Source organism: Vigna unguiculata, chromosome 4 (genome assembly GCF_037176805.1).
Source record: "Vigna unguiculata cultivar grain cowpea cultivar isolate G323 ecotype 2 chromosome 4, ASM3717680v1, whole genome shotgun sequence".
In the NCBI taxonomy this organism is placed as follows: Eukaryota; Viridiplantae; Streptophyta; class Magnoliopsida; order Fabales; family Fabaceae; genus Vigna; species Vigna unguiculata.
The window spans coordinates 48,162,922-48,174,932 of NC_140795.1; the positions used below are offsets into that span (position 1 = coordinate 48,162,922).

General features: G+C 36.1%; 1 pseudogene; it reads right to left on the reverse strand.

The window, feature by feature from the left end:
• Positions 1 to 4,649: 4,649 nt before the first annotated feature.
• LOC146887329 (putative disease resistance RPP13-like protein 1) lies at positions 4,650 to 8,199 on the reverse strand (annotated as a pseudogene).
• Between the last annotated feature and the right edge of the window lie 3,812 nt (positions 8,200 to 12,011).

Below are 12,011 nucleotides of genomic sequence, written 5' to 3' on the forward strand. Positions count from 1 at the left end.
TCAGCACCAGAATAACTACATTCTTTGAAACCAGGTGCACCCTTTTGCCTTGCAAGATATTCTAGTCTTTCTTGTTAAATGAACTGAAAGTGGAGTTGAAGAAATTTGATGCCTTATAAATGAAAGTTAGAAGTTGAGATTCAGCTTCCACTTTGCATATGGTGAGTTGATAGTCTCTTTCATCCCAGAGATCCTCTGCATCAAACATGACCTCTTTGACATCAAAAAGCCATGTTTTATAGCGTGGATCTTTGATGGAGTGCAGTGTGATGTGCAAGTTTCCCAGTAGCTTCGTATCAAGTTTTCTTCCACAAAACAAGTCTAAAAACTTTAGGGGAAGCCAGCTTGTCAACCACCAACAAATTATGCTGCCATCCTATGAATTGGAAACAAAGTGACTAATGGAAATCAGTAACTTGATCTGAAGTATATGGCAATAGCCCAAGATTGTATTTCAAAAGGTTCAAACTTCAAACAACTACCTGATGTGTGATTTCAAACTTCAAGTTCATGTCTCACATCTTCAATCACTATTTTACAAGTGAGCAATCTTTTCCCAGTCTTAGCCTTTTGGTTTCCGACCACACTGTTCAAGCAATGGACAACCAACAATTTTAAGTTCTGAAATGGATTCCGGCAGGCCTCCTTTGATAAACATTGGAGGCTGGGGCAGTTAAACAACAACAATTCCTGATCTGTCTGCCTCTGTACCCGTCATGGCGTACACCCGGCCAGCTGCCTGAGGCCTTACACCTCCCCTCGCCTGGTGCAACTGAGACTGTGTCGGAGGCCTAGAAACTGTACTCCTACTGGTGGGGCACTCCCTAATAAAGTGACCCTCCTGGCCACACCTGTGACAAGTCCTCTTGCCTACCAGTTGAGGGCAAGCATTCTTCATGTGGGGCCCTCCACAATGATAACATTGCGGCCTGGAAGATTGAGACTGATGTGGTTGATGTGAGAATCTCCTAGGCTCCTAAGGCTGAGGTCTAGAGTATGGTTTCCTCCTATCCTCTCGCCTGCTCACGGACCCAGATGGTCCTTCCACCTTCTGCTGCGATCGCGGCTAAGCATCAACCTCAGCTTTCAACTTCTCCATTACCCTTGCTTTCTCCACCAAGGCAGGGAATTCCTTGATAGAGAGGGGGGCCACCATGAGTTTGAGATCACCTCTCAACTCGTTCTCAAACTTCCTACACTGCCAATCCTCAGCCATCCTCAAGGTGTGGAATCTGCCCAGATGCTTAAACTTTTCAGCATATTCTGACACTGACATCTCTCCTTGCATCAGCTGCAAAAACTCCACCTCTTTGGCGTACCTCACACTATTTGGGAAGTACTCAGCATAAAACTTCTTCTTGAACAACTCCCAAGTGACAGGTTCCCTGCTGTCTTCTAGCATCATCTTCATACTAGACCACCAATGAACGACCTCTCCGGCAAGCAGATACTCAGAATATGCCAACCTATTCTCTACTGGGCACCTCTTAGCATCATAAATCCGCTCCATGTCTCTCATCCACTGGTCTGCCTCATCCGGGCTAGTCTTACCATCGAAGCGGGATGAATGATGTTGAAGAAAATCCTCCAAACTCCACTCTTGTACTCGTGGTGGTGGAGCTTGGGAAGATCCCGCTGCAAAACGATTCTCCCCTATCTGATGCAGGGCTTCCAAATGCCTCTGTTGAGTCGCCTCCGCTGCTAGCCTAGCAGACTCCATCTGCTGCAAGGCTAGGTTGTGCTGATTTACCATGTTAGTGTTCTGATGTTGCATGGCTGCTATCATCGCCTCAATTGTTCCTACCAAATGAGAACTCTCCGGGTTTGGAAGAGGAGGAGGAGGAGGCCTAGGTGCCACAGCTCTGACCACACAAAAAGAGGAACCATCAGTCTAGCTAATAGATACCACAACTACCCAAAACACTACGAAAACACACAATAGAAACCAAGCAAGCACACACCTACAGACCCTAAAGGAACTACTGCTCTGATACCAAAATGTAACATCCCATTTAATAGTTTTTCATGCTATCAAATAAAACATTATATTATGATCAAGCATAGCAGATAGTAAGAAGAACAGTCATATATAAGTGTATACAGCTGATACAGTCATCCAAAAACAATCCAATGAATTCCTAATGACAAACATAGGTACACAAAACATAAACTATACATCTCAAAACCCCATGGTATTTAACCCAAAAAGACTACCACGGAACCTCTATGTGACCAGTCAACTCCTATTAAGGAGAGGGGCATCTTCATCTGGATTCGGCTCTGCTCACACCAACAACAGGTGATCATTGCAAAGAGAGAGCACAAGGAAAAACATACATAAACAAGAAAGGTGAGCTAACTGAAATTAAGAGAAATCATACAATTCATATCATAGTTATCATTCACAAAAACATATCTCAATTATATATAATTCTAGACTCGATATTCGGATTGTGTAAGAGACATTGGAGCTCTTGGTGGCTTGCACCTGTGAAGGTTCCCAAACTCTGCAGAGTTTGGACACAAGGGGTTATCACCCAACCACTCACAGGGTAAGTCCCCTTCGCGTCTAAGACTTGATCAAGTCTAAAGACTAGGACCTCTTGCTACTCCTCACGGCATAATCCATCCTACTCTACATGAACGTGAATGATTATTGGAGTTTCAGGATACCAACCAATACGGATTCCTCATGTCCTTACACACACTAACAAGCTCACATGAATTTCCCTTGAAATTCCATTTCAACCACAACTCCTCATAATTCATATTCATCAAATTTTCACCACTCACTACATTTATAATGACATTTCAAACATATAGGAGATTAACTGCACAAAATTACAATTTTACATATAACTTCACTCCTTAAAACAGGACTTCAAGCAACCCACTGCAATGGCCCTCGCTCAAGCTAGACAATCTAGCCTAGGCGAGAGGTCGTCTCGCTTAGGCGAGTCAATCTCGCCTGGGCGAGGCTCTAGCAGTGGCAAAAATTAAAAACATGGGCGAACTCTCGCTCAGGCTAAGCTGGTTCGCTTAAACGAGGGTGGCTCTTGCTTAAGCGACCTCAGCTCGCCTAGGCGAGACTTCGCGCAGGAACATGGGTGGGTTTTCTGGTGTTTTCGCTCAGGCGAGAGCCACTCGCCCAGACGAAAATACCAGATTACGAACCTGTTCCCACATGCAAGAGTCCAGATTCTTCACAAAATCAACACATACTAAAATCATGCAATTCAAACATCATTTTCAACACTTAAACATGCAATTCAGACTCATCAAAACAGATTGTTATACAAATTTGAGTAAAAATCGCTAGCTCCCCATACCTTTGAAATTTCCACAAGTAAGGACTCTTTCAACAAAGGGGACACCTCAATCTCACAACCTAAGGCACTAAATTACAATTGCCAAGTGTAAGAACAAACCCTACCTCAACTTAGAAAGACAGAAATACCTAAAATTCGAAAATTGGAAGACAAGGGAGGAATACATATTGACTTATGCGTAGGGAGGGAAGGCTCAGCTTGAGGAAGTGGTCTTGATCTAGCCTCAGGTCTGAATTCTATAACAGTGGGAAGGATTTCGGACTTTTGGATGTGAATTAAAATGTTTTCGGGTAGAGAGAAGGCAGAGAAAGAAATAGAGAAGGAAAAGAGTGCAAGGGGAGAGTGTGCTGTTTTCTGTGAAGTGGGTGGCAGCGAGGGAGGGTTCTCACACCTGCCATTGATAAAAAAAAAAAAAAATTGGTTATCTTCAATGAAAACAATTTCGATTTATGTTTATAGAGAAAAGGTCAATATTAGAAGAAATTATCTTAACAAACTTTGACAAAAAAAAACATCAAACGGCTGAAAAAAATAATCACTATTAATATTTTAAATTATTAACAATTTTTTTATATTTAAATAATTTTTTCAAATTAGTGGTAATTGAAATATTTTAACCAGACAAAAAAAATGAAAATCTAATGAATTTAAATCAAATTATCTAAAAGTAACATTAAAAAATAACACAATATGAGATGACAGACGTTCAAATTGAACGTCTTGATTTTTTTTTTTTAACAAGGAATTTTTCGTAGAAATAAAATTGAACTTATGAATACTAAATTCTAAAGCAAAATCACCACAATGAGAAATATTAGATATAATAAATTTTAAATTATAGTTCTAGCTAACTGAGATTAGTTTAGAATAATAAATTGATTTAACATGAAATTTAGCAGAGCAACAAATTAATAAAAAAAAATACTAAAGTAATTTTTGTTTACAATTTCTTGATCAATAAATCTTTGTAACATACTTGCTGATATTGTTCAAAACTTTTAAACTTCCACTTCATCACTGTGCCCAATTCTCAACTCTTCAATGTGAGAAATCTTATTCCAGTAGTCTTGGGCTTTTGGATTCCTCCGACAACGAGGTTCGAGCAATGGACAGTTCCAGATTGAGAGAGAAGACATGGATTTGGGCAAACCCTCCTCTGGTAAGCATCGAAGGTTGGGGCAATCAAAAAGTCTGAGAGAGGAGAGGTGGCAGAGACCCTTGTAATCCATCTTCTTAAGATTTGGACAATCAGAGATTCTTAGAACAGTAATTGAGTGTGGCAGCAAAACATCATCAGGAAAAGACTCCACATCTACATTTTCAATACACAAGCTTTCAAGACATGTGTTGGCATCCAAGTTCTCTCTCAGGGTGGCGATAAGTTTGAAACTTGAAAGAGACACATCTTTTATATTTGATGGCAAACCTCCATCTGGAAACATCTCCACTTTTGGACACTCAATTACTCGCAGTTCACCGAGAGACGGAAGCAGGATTTGCATGCATTTTGGCAACAACTTCAGATTCTCATCTCCTCGGATTTTAATCTTTTGTAGTTGCGGAGTAGATAATCCTTCATTGGGAAAGGATTCAAATTGAGGGCATTCAACAATTGTTAGTTCCTTGAGATGATTATGAGTCTGCTCCTGTGAAATTCTCTGTAAGTTTTGGCACCTTTTCAATTTAAGTAAACGAAGCCTTGGAAAGAAATCAAGCTGAAAGATTGTAAGAGAGTCACAACCATTGCCAATCCTCATTTCTTCAAGGAGATGGTAATGGGTGATAGGAACATTTACAAGTGGGCATGAATAAAAACTCAATACTTGAAGCGACGATGTGTCCATGTTGTTTCCACTAATGATGACCTTATCACAGGACTTGATAAACAGTTCCTTTAAATGAAGATGATGTTCTGGCAGACCTTTCAACTTGCGGCATTTATCGATAGAAAGATGTTGAAGTCGTGGAAAAGAAGTCGTTTTACATTCCCATTCTTCCCATTCTTTCATGTTGTAGAATTTCAATGTTTCCAAGGACCTGAATGAAGAAGAGTCGCTCCCATAAAATTCAGCACCGATGCTCACTATTCCATCAAGCCCCGTAATCTCGAGGGACTTCAGAGATGACAAAAGTCCCAAGGGAGGCAACCATAGACAATACTTACAGTTCTCCAAATGTAAAAACACCAAATTTGATAATGAGTTATCAAATACCCAACTTGGGAATTGTGTACCACCATAGTTCTCTATTGACAAATGTTCTAAGTGTTTGGGAGGTTGTAGATTCTCAAGCACTTTCTCTTCTTTCCTTGGATCATCGGGGATGTGATTCGCATTCCATTTTAACTCAAGCTCCACAAGGTGTTGATTTTTCAAATTTGCATCCAATGCATCCAGAGGATTCACAATATTCTGCACATCATTAATTGATAGCCTTCCATAAAGATTGAGTCCTCCTAGTTGCTTAGTACTAAACTCACTAATTCTATCAACACAATACATATTCAGTACACGGAGGTTTTTCAATTCTCCAAAATGCATAGGCATCTTTGTCACTTTTGTATTTTCAAATTCCAGGCAACGCAATTTTGTGAGTTTATGCAAATTTGAAGGCAATTCCTCCACGTAAAAACAATGGTTCAACTTCAGTATTAGCAAGTTATAAAGCAAACATATTGAGTCGGGTAGTTTTTGTATCAAAGTACAGGAAAGGTCTATCGAACGAAGATGTTTAAGATTACCAACAGAATCAGGGACCTCTTTTAGATCAGAATATCCATGCAAAGATAAGACGCGTAAAAACTTCAACTTGGAGAACAATTCATGTGTCAAAACCTTGAATTGACAAGGAAGATTCTCATAGAAAGCGTTACTTGTAAGTGGAAGAAATGAACGCAATCTTTCAGCATCAGTTAAACTCCCTAAAGCATCAAAGTATTCTGTGTCAAGGAATGATAATGAGAAATGACGGGATGTTTTGGGTATACAATTTCCTTTATCAAATTTCAACCTGAAACAGAAGTCTCCACAAACATATTTTGCCAAATCATTCATAAGGTCATGCATGGTGAATCGCATTTTAAAGCTTGATTGAAGAAAGAAAGACCTCGTTAGTAGATCATCAAAATATTGTTCACCAATTTCTTCTAGATTGTTGCTCTTTGGAGAGTAATGGAGAAAATTTTCAGCCATCCACAACAAAATTAATTCCTTCTTGTCAAACTCATAATCTTTGGAGAATAAGGCACAATAAACAAAGCACATCTTGAGATGAGAAGGAAGGTGTTGATAGCTCAATAGCAAAGCAGGGATAATTTCAACTTCTTTGGGTAAGTCCCATATGTCGCTTTCCAATACGCTTTGCCAATCTGAAATGGATGGCTTTGTGCGGAGAAGACTTCCAATTGTTTTCAGAGCAAGGGGTAATCCTTTGCACTTCTCAACTATCCTTCTACCAATCTCCTTTTTCTCATCATTCAATTCATGATCATCATCTTTTAGTGCATGCTTTTTAAAAAGTTTCCAACATTCCTCTTCTTCTAATTGCTTTAGCCTATGCACTTCAGACATCATGTTAGAAGCAACTTTCTCACCACGTGTTGTCACAAGAATTCTACTTCCTGGTGCCCCATAGCTAAGAGGAGTCTGCACAGCCTCCCATTCTTCTCGCCTTTCGTTCCAAACATCATCTAAAACAAGAAGAAATCTCTTTCCAGATACTTTTTCTTTCAATCTTCCATGAACCATTTCTAGGTCTCTGCTATCATCTTTAGATTTAGTGATTGCCTCAAGAATTGTTTTTGTCACTGTCAAAACATCAAAATGATCGGAAACACAAACCCAAGCTCTGATTTCAAATTTAGCCTCCTCCATCTTTGGGTCATTGTATACATGTTGGACGAGTGTGGTCTTACCCAACCCACCCATTCCCACAATAGAAAGTATTGATGGATGGTTATGATTGTCGGTTTCAGATGTGAGCCAATTAAAGATCATTTCTTTGTCCGCATCCCTGCCAAAAATAACAGTTTCAACCACCAAAGAAGATGATGGCAATTTCTGTGACACTTTACTACGTGATCTATCATCAGAATAAGTACCCTCTTTCAAACCAAGAGCACCCTTTTGCTTGGCAAGATATTCTAGTTTTTCTACCACTTCTTTCAGTCCTGAATCAATTTTCTTGTTAAACGAACTGAAAGTAGAGGTGAAGAAATTTGATACCTTGTAAGTAAAGGTTTGAGGTTCAGATTCAGCTTCCACTTTGCATCTGGTGATTTCATAGTCTATTTCATCCAAGATATCCTCTGCATCAAAGACAGCCTCTTTGACAGAAAAAAGCCATGCTTTAATGTGTGGATCTGTGAACTGTTTTTGTTCTGCATCATGAGCGAGAGCATTGATGGAGTGCAGCATGATGTTCAAATTGCCGAGAAGCTTCTCATCAAGTTTTCTGCCGCGAAAGAAATCAGCAAACTGAGTAGAAGCCAGCTTTTCGAATGCAACCTGAAGAAAAGCAGAAAGAAGAGCACCACTAACAAGTTCTGCTGCCATCGTAAGAGTTGGAAATGGAGTGAATGGTGAATGGAAGTGTGTAATTTGAAATCCAAGTGCAGGGATGCTATACCGATGAAACGAGTATGTGGCTATTTTACGACGATGACTTGACTTTAAGGATAGTGGAACATCATTTTCTTTTATCGCAATTTTTCTCAGCTTTGTTCCACAGTTCTCTTTAGATTACGAATGGACAGTTCAAACATTCGATAAGTTTGATTCGCCATTATAAATGTGAGTAGTAATATTCATTCAAAGGTTGTAAAGTATGAAATTGTGAATGGAGGGAAAGTTGAGTCCCCGTGAAGCAATAATAGTTGAGTCTTTCGAATCAGACAAATTGCTCACAGCTGTAATCCATGAATATAAAGCAAAACTTGTCTGATTATAAAGCAGTAGTGACATCTGACTTGGTATATCGTATTTTGAAACCAAAACTTTATATAAAAGTAAATATCTTTTCTGCTTTATCTTATATTCATGCAAATTTATTTTGATGTACTAATTCTCATCCTCTATTTATTCACTTAATTGACTATCATGAGGTAATTAAGCTAGTTCAGTAGATGTTTAGTCAGTAATTTCTAATTAGCCGAGATTTAATTTATTAGTACTTCTTCGCCTCTTTTTTATCATTTTTTCAATTTGGTTTAATAGTAAGCATATTATGTCCTTTCCCATCTCTGTTCTTAGTTAATAAAGTCATGATAACATGATGTAAAGACATCATGAGTGTATAAGATTTGGAGAGTTGAAGTGACCATCTTACAAAAACATTTCCCAAGAATTATTTGTTTAGTAGATCAAGATTGAACCGCTAATTGAATCTCATCTTACTTCCTCTAAGATTGTTAATTTAAATAAGTGGTATCGATGGTTTTCATGATATTTTGATTTATCTATATGATATGTTGTAGAATTTTACAGCCTCAGACCCTGCTGTAATATTACAATGAACACAGGAAACAATTATCTCTTTATACATCATGAACTTTAATTCCTTTTTAATAACCTGCTGATAAGTCTCCATTTGTTCATACTTTTCTAGACTAATTATACTTTTTTTAGACCTTTTGCTTTTATTTCTTTGTTTAAGGACAGATTTGGTTTTCCTTCAATAAATATTAGTTTTTCTAAATCTTTTTTAATTTTGCATTCTAACAGTTAGATTTTTTTTAGTAATTTATTTTTGTTGATATTAGGATTTTCAGAAAAAAGAAAAAAAAAAGGTGACAGCAGCTGTATGGTGCAGAGAATTGGAGTTCAGCAGTTTTAAGCAATCATTGAAGAACAACTTGTAAAATGCTGAACCGGTTAAATTGGTCCCTAATCTGTTTTCATGATTCAACTTGTGTTTCCATTTCATAATTCACATTTCAATTCAGAGTTCTCATTTGTTCATCATGGTAGGTAATATAGTTATGGTAGTTAATATAGTTGATCTTTCATTTTCAGATTTTAGCACTGGTTCTGCATATTAGATTTCAGTTTCTGAATTCATTTTACAATTTTATGCATTATTTAAGTTTAGTTTCATCATTTGAATCTTGTTCATGGCTTTAATTCCAGTTTTGATTGCATATTTCAGTTTTTACCCCATTTTAGAAAGTTAGGTTTATTAGTTTAGTTAGTTTTCCCCATCTTAAAAATCTAATTCTGCACTTGTTCTTAGTATCAATTCTCGGTTATAGTTTTCAATTAGTATGTTTCTAGACTACATTGCATGTTGCGTCCATGATTCAAACCATTTTATTGCATCTTAATTCAGTTTTTCTTATCAATCTTCATAATTTAGTTTTCAGTCGCATACACTACTCACTGTTTTCATTTCAGTTTGCTGTCTAATTTTGTTTCTTGGTTTCAATTTGTTGTTTTAGTTTAGTTTTATGGTTCTAAAGTAGCTCATTACATTGTTGTATTGATTAAAGTGTGTTCCAATTGCTCTCATAATTCATTTAATATTTCAGTTTCGTTCAGGCATTTTATCAAACAGTTTTGTCCGGTTTTCATTTTCACTCGGACATTCCATCAAACACTTTTTATTTTTCATAGTAACTCACTGTTTTTCGTGCTTTCCATTGTTGTTGCATGTTACATTCTCATTTTCATTGCTTTATATGTTTTCATTAGTCAATTCTTGCCACTCTAATTCATTCTCATTAATTTTTGCGACTTTACTCACTTTAGTCCCTCAAGAATTGATCATCTATTTCACATGGGGCAATGCAGCAAATAAGAAAAGAGTGGGCAACATTTCTCCTCCAAAATTGGAGTTAGGTTTAGCTTTAAGATTATTATCATATTTAGTTTAGATTAAAACGTTGAAGAAAGAATTTTAGATTATGAAATCTACATTTTGTATTACCATAATTTTTGTTTTGAAATATATATTCTGCGTTGTGACTTTCTGATTATCATCAGATTTGGTTAATTGACAAATGTAAGTAAAACATAAAAAAAGAAAGAATTTGACATTTGTTTTAACAGACGTAAAATTATGTCGATTAGAGCAACATTTGACGGAATTTTACTTCTATTAATGTCCTAACATACGTAAAATTCTGCCCTTTTTTATTTAAATTGGCTCCAAATTTTATTTTGGTTCCTTAGAGAACAAACATTAATTTAAGTGTATTACAGACCACGTTCGACTTAAAATTACATTTGATGATACCTCCAATATCAATTTATAACACAGGTAATAACGTCAGACATTTCTCTGATGTCAACAATAACAAACATAAAAAGTTTTTTTTTATTAGTGATATTTCCTATCTGCTTATTTATCTTTCCTTCTCTGAATACTTTTTCTCCCTTCTAATTATTTAACTCTAGGTTATTTGTTGTTGCTACTTTAAGAGTAAATTTCATAATAAAAATTATACTTTCTTTCATAAGTGCTTTTACCCACATCAATGGCTAAGAACACATGGATGAAAGAGTTGAAAAATCAAGATACAACTCAAGGTGAAGAACTATAGTGATTCGTGTTAGGAATAATCCAAGTTAGGAATAATCCAAGTGTGAGTCAAAGTCTCACATTAGATAGAATGGACAAAATTAAACACTTATAAAAATAAAGACTCATAACATCATTGCCTTAAGATTTTGGTGTAAACCAGGGGTCACTTATACCTAAAGAAAAATATATCATATGAAAAAGAAAAAAAAAAAAAAAGTGGACTCACTCTTGGAAGAAGATTGTTGGAAATAGTCCAAGTGTGAATCAAAGTCTCACATTGGATATAATAGACAAAGTTAAACACTATATAAAAATAAAGACCCATAACATCATTGTCTTAAAGTTTTTGTGTAAAAGGTTACGACTCGGTTGCAAAATATAACACATGAACTACGAACAGTCACAAAGTAGTACCTGTGAAGGAATGGTCTCAACCTGTCAACATTAAACAGATGTGAAGAAATTGTCACAATGTTAATTGCCATCATAGCTAGCTGCATGTTTTGGACTAAAAATGTGAGAAATTAAACAAATTTAAGATAAATAATTGTTCAGCCAAATTGATTTAAGGACATTCTGCAATCTTGTTGCAGTAGCTACAGCTTCAATTGACTATGCTACTGAGTCAGTGATGTACTTGATCAATGATAAAGTACACGTGTCTCTGGCATTTATGTATATGTTTATGCATATCAAAATTAAATAATTAATTTTTATAAATCTACTATTTCATCCTTTTAACTAACAACAAATTATAAAAATAAATAAAAATATAAAAATATATATTTATATAATATAATTTATTAGTAGTCCTTAAAAATGTTATTTTTCTGACAATAATGTTTAGGATTTTTTTTTAAATGTTAACTTGAAAATTTTTATTAACCTTAACTAGGATTGCTTTAGTCAATGTCGACAAAACAAAAAAATCCAACTAACAATGTTGGAAAATTAGCCTCGATTGAGAAAACAATTTGGATCTACTTCAATGGATAAAAGCTTCGACAATATTAATCGAAAATATCTTAACAAACCTCGGAAAAAAAAAAAGAACTTTAACCAAGAATGATTATAGAATATCATCACTAGTGCAAAAAAACCTTTTTATACCGGTTAAGAAAAGTGTTTTATACCGGTTGTAGAATCGGTATAGATATAAGCGGT